The sequence below is a fragment of the Nematolebias whitei genome, chromosome 16, assembly GCF_014905685.2.
Source record: "Nematolebias whitei isolate Nwh7 chromosome 16, NemWhi1, whole genome shotgun sequence".
Lineage (NCBI taxonomy): Eukaryota > Metazoa > Chordata > Actinopteri > Cyprinodontiformes > Rivulidae > Nematolebias > Nematolebias whitei.
Genome location: NC_056513.1, coordinates 24,904,565 through 24,918,985, shown reverse-complemented (window position 1 = coordinate 24,918,985; position 14,421 = coordinate 24,904,565).

Sequence of the window (14,421 nt, the reverse complement as noted above, 5' to 3'; positions counted from 1 at the left end):
AAACGTTTCTACATTTTTTTTGCTTTGTTTTGTTTTTTTGTTTTTTTGAATGTCCAGAGGACCAGATTGAACTTTCTTGGATTGCTTGTATTATGTTTGAGGATTTATCTCTGTTTTATTGAAGGCCTAGCATTTCTTGAAGGAATGATTGCAACCCGGCACCTTTCCTGTCAGAGTTTTAGACTTCTCGTGTCCTCTTGTTGAGAAATGATAGAGATGTCTGCAAGTTTCATTCAAATTCGTCCCGTGGTTCGTAAGATATTTTGGCAACAGGCAGACACACATACACGCAGAGACATGGGTAACAACATTATTGTCCACCTTCCCCTTTTGATGACGAGTGATAAAAATCTGCTAATTATCTCTGACACCATTTTTTTCTGTTACCCTACTCAAATAATGGTGCATATGACACCAGTTGCAATATTTTCCCCATCCAGTATATGAGAAGGGCTTGCTCTATATTTTGTTCTTAATGGGCATCTTGTACCTAGAGGACAGCATTTTCTTGATTTTTAGATTTTTAACTCATGCAACATGTCAAACATGATGGATTTTTAATGTTCGAGGGCTGTAAGCAAACTGTTGTCAAGCAGGTCTGAGACTCTGGCACCAGCTAAGGGTTGCCATGCCTTTGAAACTTACAAATAATCAAGCTCCATTACTGTTATATTGTTCCCTCCAGAAACCATAAAGCTCTGATACTTTAAAATGTTACTACCAGAGCGCTCTATAAAAATAGTTGCAAAACAGTCAGGATAACTTGCATCATGGAGAGGCTCAAATGTTGTTGCTTTTTGTTGTTCACGAAAGCCATATGGATTACAAGACACAAAACTATTCACCATGTTTTTTAATGTCTGACACTTTATTCACTGTAGTTATGAGTTTCTTATAATGTGTCATCCACAGTATGTTAAAACGTTTTTGTCAAGAATTTGATTAATTATAAAAGCCCAGACCTTAAACACATGAGAGCAGTTTAAAGATAATGGGCTCTCAGACATTCATGATGATGATGTCATTGTCCCACCTGTAATCGTACCTTTGAAGCCAGTGTGTCGTCTTCTTGTGCTACATTTTGCAGCCAGTATTTGTAACTTTTATACTTTTTGAATTATTTAACGCAATATACAAATTTCCCCATAATAATACTTTGAGATATACACATCTTCTTCAGCAGATGTGCTATGATTTTGCTACATTTATTTTTTATTATTATTTTAGCTTTCAGCTGAGGTTTTACTCATTTTAGCTTGAAATTTTGTTTTAGCTTGTGGTTATAGTTTTGATAACTTGAGATAGTTTTTTTTTTTTTTGTTGCTAGTTTTCACAATTCATTCTGCAACAAATTACACTAAAAAGTCATTGAGCACTCCTCAGCATTTGCATTGCATTTTCCACACACACAAAGACAAACAAATAAATAAAATATAACCATTTTTATAATTTTTTTTTTTTTTTGGAGATGTTTTTAATTTTTATTTATTTATTATTATTTATTGTTTATTTCGTAGGTACAGATACAAGAAACATAGCTCAAAACAATCGAATGCCTGCATCACAGTGTATATAGCCAAAGCTAATTCGCAACACCCGTCCCTAGATGGGCCTTTAACAGCTGGTTAAATGAAAAGATAAGATGAACAGTAAAAACCAATTAAAATGATTTAAAAAAAAAAGAAAGAACATTTTTAAAACTACTGAGTTAAAACAATTACAATTACATCCTGATGCATGCTCAATAATCCAGGTAGAAAAATCTAAAAAAGTTAAATCTGGTCCTCTGGACATTCAAAAAAAAAAACAAAGCAAAACAAACAAAAAAATGTAGAATAGTAAACAGCCATCAGTGTGCTAATGATCCATTGTTAGGCTGATGGTCCTTCTTGAGCATGTGATCAGCTGGTTTTGGTTGTCAGCAGCAAACTGGTTGATCCACTCTGAGAAGGTGCTATTTAAGAGACTGAGCTGAATACAGCTCCTCAGACTGAAGAAGTCTCTCGGATGAGAGACGAAACGTTTCTACATTTTTTTTTGTTGTTTTGCTTTGTTTTTTTTGAATGTCCAGAGGACCAGATTTAACTTTTTTAGAATTACAATTACACTTCATCTTTTTTTTTTTTTTTTGAGTTTTATAACTTTATTCCAATCAAAAAATTAAAAAAAAAAAAAAAAAAACCCACTAGATTAATGATTTCTTCTTTTTTTATTATTTATTTTTTTTATTATGGGGCCTCTGCCCCCTGTGTTTCCCTCAGAATGAACGCCCGTGGGTGTATTATAAATGCACTGCCTTCGTGTCAGTGGGTCTATTTTTAGACGTGTTCAGGTGTGTGTTTTTTTTCAACAGTAGCCAATAAATGTACTGTTCAGGCTGAACAAACGAGAGACCTGACCGAGACTGGTGGTAAAAAGGGTTTAATCAGCTGCAGCAGGAGGGACATTTAACCGCTATAGTCTATAAATGCACGGAATGCTCCAGGTCTGTGGAAGTCACTGTTGCGGTACCGGTTCTAAAAATAGCACCAGGCTTGTTGCTTTTCCAGAAGCGGTCAGGTGTTGCTTCGCGGCTGGCCACAGCAGGTATGATATCAAAGCCTAAAATGGTTTTGATACGCTCGGCCAGCTGGTGATGCGGGAGACAGCAAGGTCGTCAGGGTTATTGAACGAATCCGGCGGATGCGCGTCTCTCTGCCTCCGCACTTTGTTTGTTGTCAAGCGGGTCCATCTGGCGGGCAACAGAAGGACTGCTCATGTGGAGACGAGTAATGGTACTTTTTTTTTTTTTTTTTTTTTTAAGCTGTAACTCTCGCCTGTTCTTCTACATTTAACCCCTGAGCCATTTTTCTTTCAGTCTGAATGAGAAGTGTTAGCTTGTTTTTAAAGTGCTGCTAACAGGAAGTTAGCTGGCTACAAACTTCTGCTAACTGATGCTAGCTTACAAGAGGGGCTAATTTAACACATATTTATGATAAATATTATTAAAGATGCATGTATTTAATTATAGCCGCTCCCAGTCCCCTCATTGCTCGTATTATAAGTGTGTCTGGTCGTGTTTATGGCCGGTAATGCCCACCCGCGGAGCTCATCAACTCTCCCCGGACTGAGTGGAACTCAAGCCCCCGGCCGGCCGCCGAAGAATAGCGGTCGTTAAATATTCATCCTCCGTTCCCGCTTCTCCTCCCTGCACACCGACCCCTGCTGCTTTCAGCTAATGCCAGAGGAGCAGAAAAGGCGTGGAGCTGCTCGTGGGGGCGATTAGGATTAAGAAAATGTAAATATATATATTTTTATTATGTCTTGTTTTATTTAATTGTCCCCTCTTTTTTTTTTGGACCTGGAAGAGGATGGGGAAACGTGACTATGGAGCACCAGTAACGTTAGGAGTTCAAGAGGTAAGTTTTGGGGAACATAAAGTTGCCATCTCTCCACACGCGTGCACAGTATAAAGTTTGTCTGCACTTGCTGGTATTGGTTTGTGCTTTCCGGCAAAATAAATGTTTACCTTGCTCGTCTTTATATAGTAAAATGATGAAAAACTATTCTATATGCAAAGTGTTGTGTGTTGCAGAAGACTCTTGCTGCAGCAGGCCTACATTCTTACCTGATAACCACTTCCAACCTATCAGCCCTGCTGCAGGTGTTGAGCTGCTCCACTAGATAGCAGCAGATTGCTGTGTGCATGTGTGTGTGTGTGTGTGTGTGTTTGCGTGCATGTCAGTTTTGTGTGTCAACTGACTAAGACGAACACTTTCCTCCCACCCAGAATCTGAATGCTTTTGATGAGCTTCATCAAGTGCACCTCTGTCATAATGCTGCTTTATTCTCCCAGGCATGCATCCCAGTTTCCCCGTTTCCTCTTTACAAATTCTATCAAAAGATGGAGGACCACCTGCCAACAGTGATTGCTTTGGGAAAGAGGAGACTGGCTGTAGCTCAGAGCTTTTCACATTTGATAGGGTTTTTTTCATGCTTCTTCCAAGACATGTGTGCAGTTAGACGCAGACTGCTGGAAAGAGGGAACAATCTGGCTTTACGTTCTCGTGTTTTTATGGCATCTTTGTGAACCCATGTGCACACTTGCATTCACATTCACTGCTTGTGCTCTTTGCTGGTTAGCAATGATAAGATAGACTTACATACCAAAAGATCTGGATCTGGCAACCCAACACCTGTACCCTGCTGTAGCAGGACAGATCCGGCAATCTGAGCCCCTTCTCTTTGGAAGAGAGGTAATTTGGTTGATGGCACTAATAATCACAGCCCTGTTACTGATCCTTCTCTGGCTGTTGCTCTGTGAGTATGTGTGTTTACGAGAGTCATTCCTCTGTCATCGATACCTTGAAGGAACACGTCATACCTTTAACAAGTGGATGTTACTTCTGCCTCTGCTCCTTTTCCCAATGCTATTTGTGAAAGTAGGTTATCGATATCTGCATTGCTCATTGTAAGGCTGTTAAACGTATTACCTATAGGAAAGTATGTATTCGAGATCATTAACGTTTTCACACCTGCCAATATTTGTCACTCTGGAAAAACAGGAAGAGCAGATTTCAGAACAGATGGCAGCCAGATGTTTACACGCAACTTCTCTCGTTCTCACAAAATGAATTTGAGGTTGTTAATGATTAGATGTTTGATGGCATCGTACTGCCAGTCAGGCTTTTCTTTATGTTCGTCTGTCTTTCTCGTCGTGTCTCTCTTTGAACCTTTTGTATTATTTATGCCCCGCCCCAACAGCCGAGAGCTCACGTTTCAACTGTGGAACCAGACGAAGACTCCTTCTACGACGTGACACAAGGAACTGTCCGCACACACATATTTACACACATGCAAGCACAACTCATCTGCCCTTTTGTTCTCCTTCCTGTGACACATGCACACACATACACACACTAGGTATCACACACACTGAGAAGGGCAGGGTGAACAAGATGCCATGTTGAGTGAGGGAATGTGTTGTAGTGAGCAGCAGAGGACATAGTAGGTCAAAGGAAGAAGCTCATTTGTGACATTAACACAGCCTGTAGTTTTGAGTTTTTGTTTTTTAATTTTTTTAACTTATTTTGTCTTGACCGTTAAAGAAAAGACTCAGGACACTCCAGTTTTGAAGATTGCAGTACCCAGCTGCAAACACAGCACTTTTTCTTCAGTATTGTTTGTCACTAAAGCGGATGTGACTGTGATGGAAAGCTGTCTTTGGAAATGAATTTGGCTTCGCCGTCACAAGAACTTGACTTTGACAACAAACCTGCAGGAGAAAGACTGAACCACAGCCGGGGTGGAGCTTGAGCTGGAGTAACTACTGCATATCTTTTATGTTACTGTGTTGAATCAATTACTTTGCTGAAATCATACCATAGGGATCATATAGAAGGGAATTTATTAAAAACCAACTCAGCAATATTCTCTTTCTTAAAAATTGCAGCTAGGTTATGTTTGAACATGCAAAGCATAGCAGATTCAGTTTTTTTAAGTGTTTCAAGATCTGACTCCTACACCATCCTAAATTAAAGCTTGCAGAAGGGCTGGGATAGAATGAGAAGTATTAATGAGGATTGTATATGTTAGTGTACTTCTTAGTATTCTTAAGAGATTGCTCGAAATAAATTTGAGAGTTTGAAGGAACACTCATCCTGAGATAGTGGTTTTGAAGTAGGAACTCTGAACAGACTAAAGCTAAGGTTTAAGGACTGGTCTGGAGTTGTATGTGAAGTGTGTAAGACAGTGTTAAGTAAAATTATAGCAGCACTAAAGTTAATTTAATAAGACTGGTAAAAAGCAGTTTATTATGGTTTCTGGGTGAATTATTTATGTTAATATTTCAGTGTTCGTTTCAAAAACTGGCTGTTAACTATTAGTGACATTAAGGTCTGTATATGTCTGGACAGGAGCCTTCATGGGGACCAAATTTGAGCAGTGCAGAGCTGCTTGGACCAGGTGGACTTTTCGCTCTAATACGCAACCTTTCTACTGTGCCGGGGCAAATTCATACAGGCATATCAAAAACATTTTATAAAGGTTTGTTGCCATTTATTATTGTGCCATTTTTTATGATTAACTATGATAGTAAAACAATGCTTTGCATGGCTGCTTTACAAACATGATACAAGTTATTCTCTGTGTTCAAAGGTCAGCTGTGTTGCATCCTGCACAAGGAACATGATGTGTTTCTAGCCACTTGTCAAAATGCCTGGAAAGAAAGACACTAAAAAGGACGCAAAGAAGGGTGGTAAATCTGAACCAGACAAAAAGAAAGAAGAGGAAAAGAAAGGGAAGGATGACAAAAAGGGTGGAAAAGATGACAAAAAAGCTGGAAAGGATGACAAGAAAGGTGGAAAGGATGACAAGAAAGGAGGAAAAGATGATAAGAAAGGGGGGAAGAAAGGAAAGGAGGAGCCTCCTAAGGGGAAAGATGATGGAAAAAAGGGGAAAGACAAAGGAAAAGGTAAGAAAGTGGAGTCTGAGGAGGAAGAGGAGGAGCCCCTGAGTGATGAAGAAGAGGAAGAAGAGTTTAGTGATGAAGAGTATGAAGAGGAAGACTCAGAGGATGACAGAGGGAGGGGGCGAGGAGGCAAAGGGGGTAAAGGAAAAAAGGGAAAGTCTAAACATGTGGAAGATTCTGAAGAGGATGAGGAAGATGAAGATGAAGAAGATGAAGATGGTCATGGTAAATCCAAAAAGAAGTCTAAAGATGATAGACACCACAAAGGTGGGAAATCTGACGATGCAAAAAAGAAAAAAGTCAAAAAGGAGGAAACTCCACAGGCTCCAGTAAGAGAAATTCCCAAAAAAGGTCTGAAGAACATGTCCAGAATGTTCATGAAGTTTTCTGGGTTCAAAAGGCGGAAAAGGAGCATAAAGAAGCTAAAAAGTACATCACGTTTGTTCCTTGGCTTGGGGAGAAGAAAGAGCCGGGTTGCTAAAAAGAAACGCCGCAAATCTGTTATGAAAAATGCCTCTCGGTTCATGATGAGGTTTAAGTCCAGTCAGAAGAAAAAAAAGGAGAAGGAGGCCAAAGAGAAGGCAGCAGCAAATGGTGGGAATAAACCAACATACATGATACTTCGTTTGGGAGGAGGAGCCTCAAAGAATAAAGGGGGATTCTTCAAAGATTTATTTAAAAGAAAAAATAGCACTGGACCTGCTGATGACTTTAAGAACAGTAGCATGTTATTGGGTAGGGTTGCAGCAGCGACTAATTGGCTGACCAAACGTTTTCTGTCCACCAAAATGCAAGAACGCCGTGGCTTTGGGGGTCGTAGATCTAACATACGACAGTCTAGCTCTAGAAGGTTTCTTCATGGTTATAACAATGACTATGAGTTTGGGGAGGATGTGTATGGATATGACAACAAAGGTTATGGAGGGCATGATGATGCCTATGGTGGTTATGGAGTTGAAGGAGCTTATGGAAATCAAAGTCAATTTGGTTACTATGAGAATGGGACAAGTGGTGCAGACTATCAAGATCTAGGGTACTATGAGGAAGATGGATTCTATGATCCAAATCATCAAGATTATTATGAGGGTGATTTTTATGATCCCAATAACCCTTACTCTTCTGCCCAAGAGTACTATGATAACCAGGATGCTAATTATTTGGGTTACCAGCAACAACAAGCAATGTATGGTGATGAGGCTCTTGACTACTATGCACTAATGGGTGAGGGTCAGATGTATGGAGGGGAGACCAATGGTTTCCTTGAACCTCAAGCTCAGGTTTATTACGATGAAAATTCTCAGGGAGTTTACTATGGTGAGAGTCAGATGGGCTATTCTGACATTGGACAATCAGGTTATTATGAGACTCCTTATACAGCAACAATGGGGATGCATGGTGGTCTTCCACCAGACATTCAGCTTGGCTATAGTGATGCTGGAATGCCCTATCAAGACTTGAACTCCCAGCAAACAATTGGATTCCCACCAGGAGGCCATCAGATTTTCGGGTTTGGAGGGCAAGGAGGCGATCAAATTGAGGGGCTAAATGAGAGCCAATATGCAGGTCTGGTGAATCAAAATGGGGATGATAATGGTAGAAGTCAGCAAGGGGACATAACATTCAGAGTTCCTAGACCTCAAGTGCGCTTATTTGGGAAAGAGCGTCTAGATGTTCCTTTGCCTCCTCCGCCTACTTTACCACCTGATCCAGAATTTGAAGATATGTCAGATATTCAATATGAAGACCAGATTCCCCTTGCACCATTTCCGCATGGAGGCATGATGTACCTCCAGCAGCAAATGCCAATGTCACCACCACAACAAATGATGATGTTTTCTCAGCCAACTCCAATGATGTCTCCTCAACAATTAATGTCTCCGCAACATCAGATAATGTCATCACAGCAGCAAATGATGTCATCACCACAACAAATGATGTTTCAGCAAGAAAATAGTTTGCCCCCTCAGATGATGTCAGCACAGATGGCAGCACAGCAGCAGCTAATGCCACAACAAATTATGCCCCCAGAGCAGCAGTTTGTGCCCCAGCAAGTTATGTCCCAAGAGCAGCAGTTTATGCCCCAGCAAGTTATGTCCCAAGAGCAGCAGTTTATGCCCCAGCAAATTATGGCATCAGAGCAGCAGTTTATGCCCCAACAAATTATGGCGTCAGAGCAGCAGTTTATGCCCCAACAAATTATGGCCCCAGAGCAGCAACCTATGCCCCAACAAATGATGAGCCCACAGCAGCTGTTTATGCCCCAGCATTTGGTGTCTCCACAGCAACAGATGATGTCAGAACAATTGTTGTTTCAACAACAGCAGATGACTCCACAAACAATTTCTCCACAGGTAATTCTAACTCAAGTATAGTATTGCTTCTCTAGAAGAGAGTAGTGTAGTATATCTGACAACACATTACTGTTATGTTTTAGGCAATAAATATAAAAATAATGTGGTAATGGTGGTAAGGTAAATTAGTTATCAATAAATATTTTAAACCAGAGATGTTCTAACAATTTGAAGTGGGTATCCTGATGTATGCTCAATGATCCAGGTAAAAAAATCTAACAAAGTTAAATCAGGTCCTCTGGACAGATAAAAAATTAAAAATGTAGAAAAGTTTTGTCATTTATTCAAAAGACTTTGTCAGTCTGAGGAGCTGCAATAAACTCAGTCTTATAAATAGCACCTTCTCCAGTGGATCAACCATTTTGCTGGTGATCGTCAAAACTAGTTGTTCACATGCAAAAGGAGGACCATCAGCCTAATGGTGGATCATTAGTGCCCTGATGGCCCAGTGCAGAAGAGCAACATCATCAGGCCGGGTCTCTGTAGTTTACACTCATCAGCAAGCCAGCGATCACACTTTCAGGGATGAAGATGTGCACATCCTTGATAGAGAGGAACATTGGTATGAGAGAGGAGTGAATGAAGCGATCTTTATGTAGAGAAATTGTCCATTGTTAAATAGTGGGGGAGGCCTCTGTGTCCAATCATCACGCTCGTACAATGCTGTTATTGCTAGTATCACTCAGCCTTCTGTGAATAGCAAGTAGCCATCAGGGCATCTGTCGTTAGACGAATGGTCCTCCATTTGCATGTGGACAACGAGTTTAGGCTGTCCCCAGAAAATGGGTTGATCCACTAGGAGAAGGTGCTATTTACAGTATAAGACTGTTTATTGCAGCTCCTCAGACTGCCAAAGTCTTTTGGATAAAAGACAAAACAATTCTACAACTTTTTTTAATCCGTCCAAAGAACCTTACTTAACTTTGTTAGAATTTGAAGTAGGGTTATTCGGCTGGTGGCTCGGAGGTCACATCCAGCACGCACGCATATTTGCTCAGTCCGGTTCACCGATGACTTCATTTAAACTAATATTCAGTTTTAAATTAAATATGTCTGTGTGTATGTATATATATATATATATATATGTATGTATATATATATATATATATATATATATATATATATATATATATATATATATATATATATATATATATATATAGATAGATAGATAGATAGATAGATAGATAGATAGATAGATAAATATGTGTGTATATGTGTATGTATATGTATATTTATATGTATATATATGTGTGTGTGCGTGTATGTGAAAGAACGATTTTAAAAACCTAAATTGACAAATACTTCAATGAGAGAAGTGATCCTGTTATATGTCAGGGCTATGGAACTCAGTCTGTCTGCCAATGAGTAAATTTAAAATAAAACTAGATTTTATATGTCAAATTTAAGTTGCGTAATGAAAATAACTGCCAAATGTCCCACCCCTGAGATGTTGTCCTTTAGTAACTGTAGCCCCCTGAGCAATTTTGTTGAATAACCTGGTATAAAGGTTGATATTCCGTATTATCTTGAGAAGCTTTTACGAAGGATGTAGTGCGTGTAGAGCTGGCCTCTGGGGTAGATCACACAAAGGAAAGGATGAATATGCACAAATTGCATTTGCAAGACTAGAATCCAATTTTTTCAACAGCAGACTTGATGTGATGCCAAATGTTACTGCCAGAAGTAATATGTACCTTTGAAGATGTCAGCGGAAAGCCCAGGCATTACTTGGATTGATAAGGAGTAGGGCACAACAAAATATAATGGGACATAACAGGAACTCTCAAGTCATTCAGAAGCTGTACTTTTACAGTGATCTCCTCTCACCTAGAAGATTGTAATGATTGGCTCACAACACTGTCTGTAAAAGATAATTGTTTATATGTGTCTGGTTCCCTCTGTGAAGACACATAAAGCTCTTGTCACAGAATGTTGCATCCAAGTAAAAATTGTTTTAACTCTCAAGCAGCAAATTTAGACCATTTAAAATAATAATTTTCTTGTTTACCATTTTAAAATTGTTTTACATGTTTTCTAAAAGTTTGATTTACATATTTTTATGCTGCAGATTGATCCTATGATGATGTCACAGCAACAAAATCCCAACCTGCCATCAATCCCAACACCATCAGCTATGATTATTAAGCAAGCAACAATGTCTCCCCTTCCTGCTCATCGCATACTACCCTCTCCGACTCCTTCTCGCCGTTCTGTCAACATGCCTTCACTTCAAATGCAACACCATTCCCCCATCATGACTTCGCCACAGCCCACTGCTATGTTTGCACAGAGACATAGTCCTTCCCCTCAACCATCCATGAGGAGTGGGTTTATTAATGGCCAAAGGCCCCCCTCTGTTCTGTCTAGACAGAGTTTACCTCCTGTCTCGCCTTTGGCGTCCCCACTTGTTCATCGTAGAATGCAGCCTCAGAGGTCACCATCTCCCCTTCCTCGACGACCCTCACCCTCCCATTCTCCTCGTGCTTCCATGGTTCGTCGTAGTCCTCCAGCTTCACCCAGAGCATCAGTGAGGCAACGTTCTCCACCTTCCTCCCCCCGCATTTCCATGAGGATGCGTAGTCCTCATCCATCAACAGTTCCTGCCCAACGTCCGTTTAGAGAGCAAAAGATGAGAGAATCCCCTTCTCCTCCCCTCTCTCCTGGTCATCAATCACCTCCTCTTTCTCCAAAGCTCAGCAGAAGACCATCTCCCTCTCCATCTCGTCAGAGTTTATCCCTTGCTGGGCCTCGGCCTGCCCCATCTTCTCCTACCCTTTCACGACGCTCAACTCGGCTTCTAAGGGACCCCACACCATTGGCCAGGCCTAGGATGGGAGGAAATGTTCCTTTAGGTACAGTCAGACCCTCTCCCATGGGTCTCAGGGGACGACCAGTGCCTCCACCTACCCAGAATGTGCGTCCATTTCGTGCATCCTCTTTAAGAAGTAACAGATCTTCTGTTCTTACTATAGACTCTTCTCTCCACTCCTCACCTCTCCACTCTCCTCATATGATTCATCGTGCCCCCCTTCAAAGAAGAGAATCTGGGAGACTTCCTTTTCGTCCCATAGCTAGAGGGCGTCCCCTTATGGCCCAGCAGTCCATAAGAAGCATGCCTCCTGCCTCCCCACAGCTCTCCCTGAAGCACATGCCACGCAGTGCATCCCCACGGCTCTCTCCTCGACTACAACGTCACTCATATGCCCCAGGTTCACATGCTAATCCTTACACTGAGCAATCACATCAATTTGCTTCCCCCTCTACTCCCATGTTATCTCATTCTTTACATAGCCACGCTATCCCACTGGATACGTTTTCATCCCCCCTTGGACCAGAATTACCTCAAATGGTAGGCATGGGTGAGACGGCTGCAGACTTTATAGAACCTGATGTTTCTATATCCCCTGGTGCTATGTACAACCAAGCCTATTCTCCCTCAGTACAGAGACCAATGTCACCTTACCAGCACCCTCTACCACCCTCTTCACCAGTACTTTCTGGAGCTCTACAAAATCAAGCAGTGAGGGAAGCATCCTATGTGTCTCCACTTCAGAGACCACGGTCTCCTTATGCCCAATCTGTACCCTCATCTCCAATGCTTTCTGGAGCTATGCAAAATCAGGCAATGAGAGAAGCGTCCTATGTGTCTCCACTTCAAAGACCACAGTCTCCATATGCTCAGTCTGTACCCTCATCTCCAATTCTTTCTGGAGCAATGAGACATGGTCAAGCAGTAAGACGTATGACTTCTTATCAAACTCCACAATTACATTCACCATATGGACCAACTGTTATTACTCCATATGATTACATCTCAGAACCAGGCCCAGCACCACTGCTCCAAGATGCTTTGCAAACTAGAACTGATTTACAGAATGTGTCTACTTTTAAATCCCCTATGATGCAACGTCGTAATGTTTATTCACCAACTGCTCCTCAGCTCCACAGTGCTCTCCAGCAGAATCCTAACCTCCGCCAAGCATCTTTTCAGACACCTGTGCAATTCAGACAGTCCATACAGGGACCTCAATCACCCTCATCACCAATGTTGGGAAGTGCCCTTCAAAATCGGCACTTGACGCAGGCATCATATCGACTGCCAGATGGAACTTTGATGTCACCTTATGCAGATCCACGTTCCTCCCCAATGCTTGGCCATGCATTGCAAAACCAACAAATACGTAGTGCCTCATATATCATGCCTGATGGATCTGTTATTAGGGTATGTATAAAATGAGTAATTTCACTTTTCACCTGCTATGTTTGTGTACGTTAAAGGCAATTTCAAAATTACAGTTTTGCTTACATGATTTTTCACCACAACACAACAGGACCCTCGCGCACTACAGAAACCAATGTCACCTAACCTTTCCGGAGCTCTTCAAAACCAGCACCTCAAGTCTGCTTCATACACACTTCCTGATGGCACCATTGTAGATCCCAGACAGCAAGTAACTCGATAACCTCTCACTTTGTGCAATTTTTTGTTCAGTATCACCTAGTTAAAACTAAACAATATGTTCTTTGTTCAGCATCCTATTTCCCCAAACCTTGCCAGGGCCTTAAACAATCCAGCTCTGCGTCAAGCCTCTTACTCCCTTCCTGATGGTACTCTTGTGATCGACCCCAAGACAGAAAAGTCCCCGAACCTTACAGCAGCGCTTCAGAATCCTTACTTGAGGGGTGCTTCTTACACTCTACCAGATGGCACAATCGTAATTGATCCAAGGAAAGCTGCCTCTCCAAATCTGTCCAATGCCCTTCAAAACTCCTCACTGCTGAACGCCTCCTTCACACTGCCAGATGGGGTTCAAAATCCGAATGCTCCTGTGTCACCAAATCTGGCTAAGGTTAAGTATGGAACCAGATTATATTGTGTTTTTCTAACGTTTTTATATGTGCATTCTGCTTCTTAGTTTAGGTAGGACTGCTTTACTAAAACATAACTATAGCAGTTGGAAATGTCTACAGAATTATGTAGTTTTGCTTGTTTAATGTCTTAGACTGACTGCAATTGACACCAGCTGTTCTTGTAGGCTCTTAGTAACCCGGCCTTGAAAGCAGCTTCATATACCCTTCCTGATGGAACCCTTATTGTGGACCCAAGGAAACCAAGGAGCCCAAACTTAGTAGCTGCCTTGCAAAATCCATATTTAAAGGGTGTGTCCTACACTCTGCCAGATGGAACCATCATTATTGACCCACGGAAACCAGTTAGTCCTGACCTGTCCAAAGTATGTGTCTGTTAAATTGTCTTTATATTTGCCACAATGCATCTTGTCTTTGTTTTGTTTTTTTGTTTCCTTTTTTGGAGGGGTGGGGTTGCTGCTTTTTAATAATCTTATTCAAATACAAGAGCTTGCTTAGATATATATTCCTTATTTGTATAGTTTATTGATGAATTGCATTTGCAATTTTAGAATAAACTAATTATTTTTGTGTTCTATAACCTGCAGGCTCTTTTGAATCAGAACCTTCGTAATGCATCCTACCGACTCCCTGATGGTTCTTTGGTTATGCCTGGCCAGAAGCCAACAAGTCCAAACCTGGCAGCTGCTCTTAGGCAAAACCAGGGACTTCGCTCTACAGGTCTCTTTCATCTCTCAGAAAACTCATTAT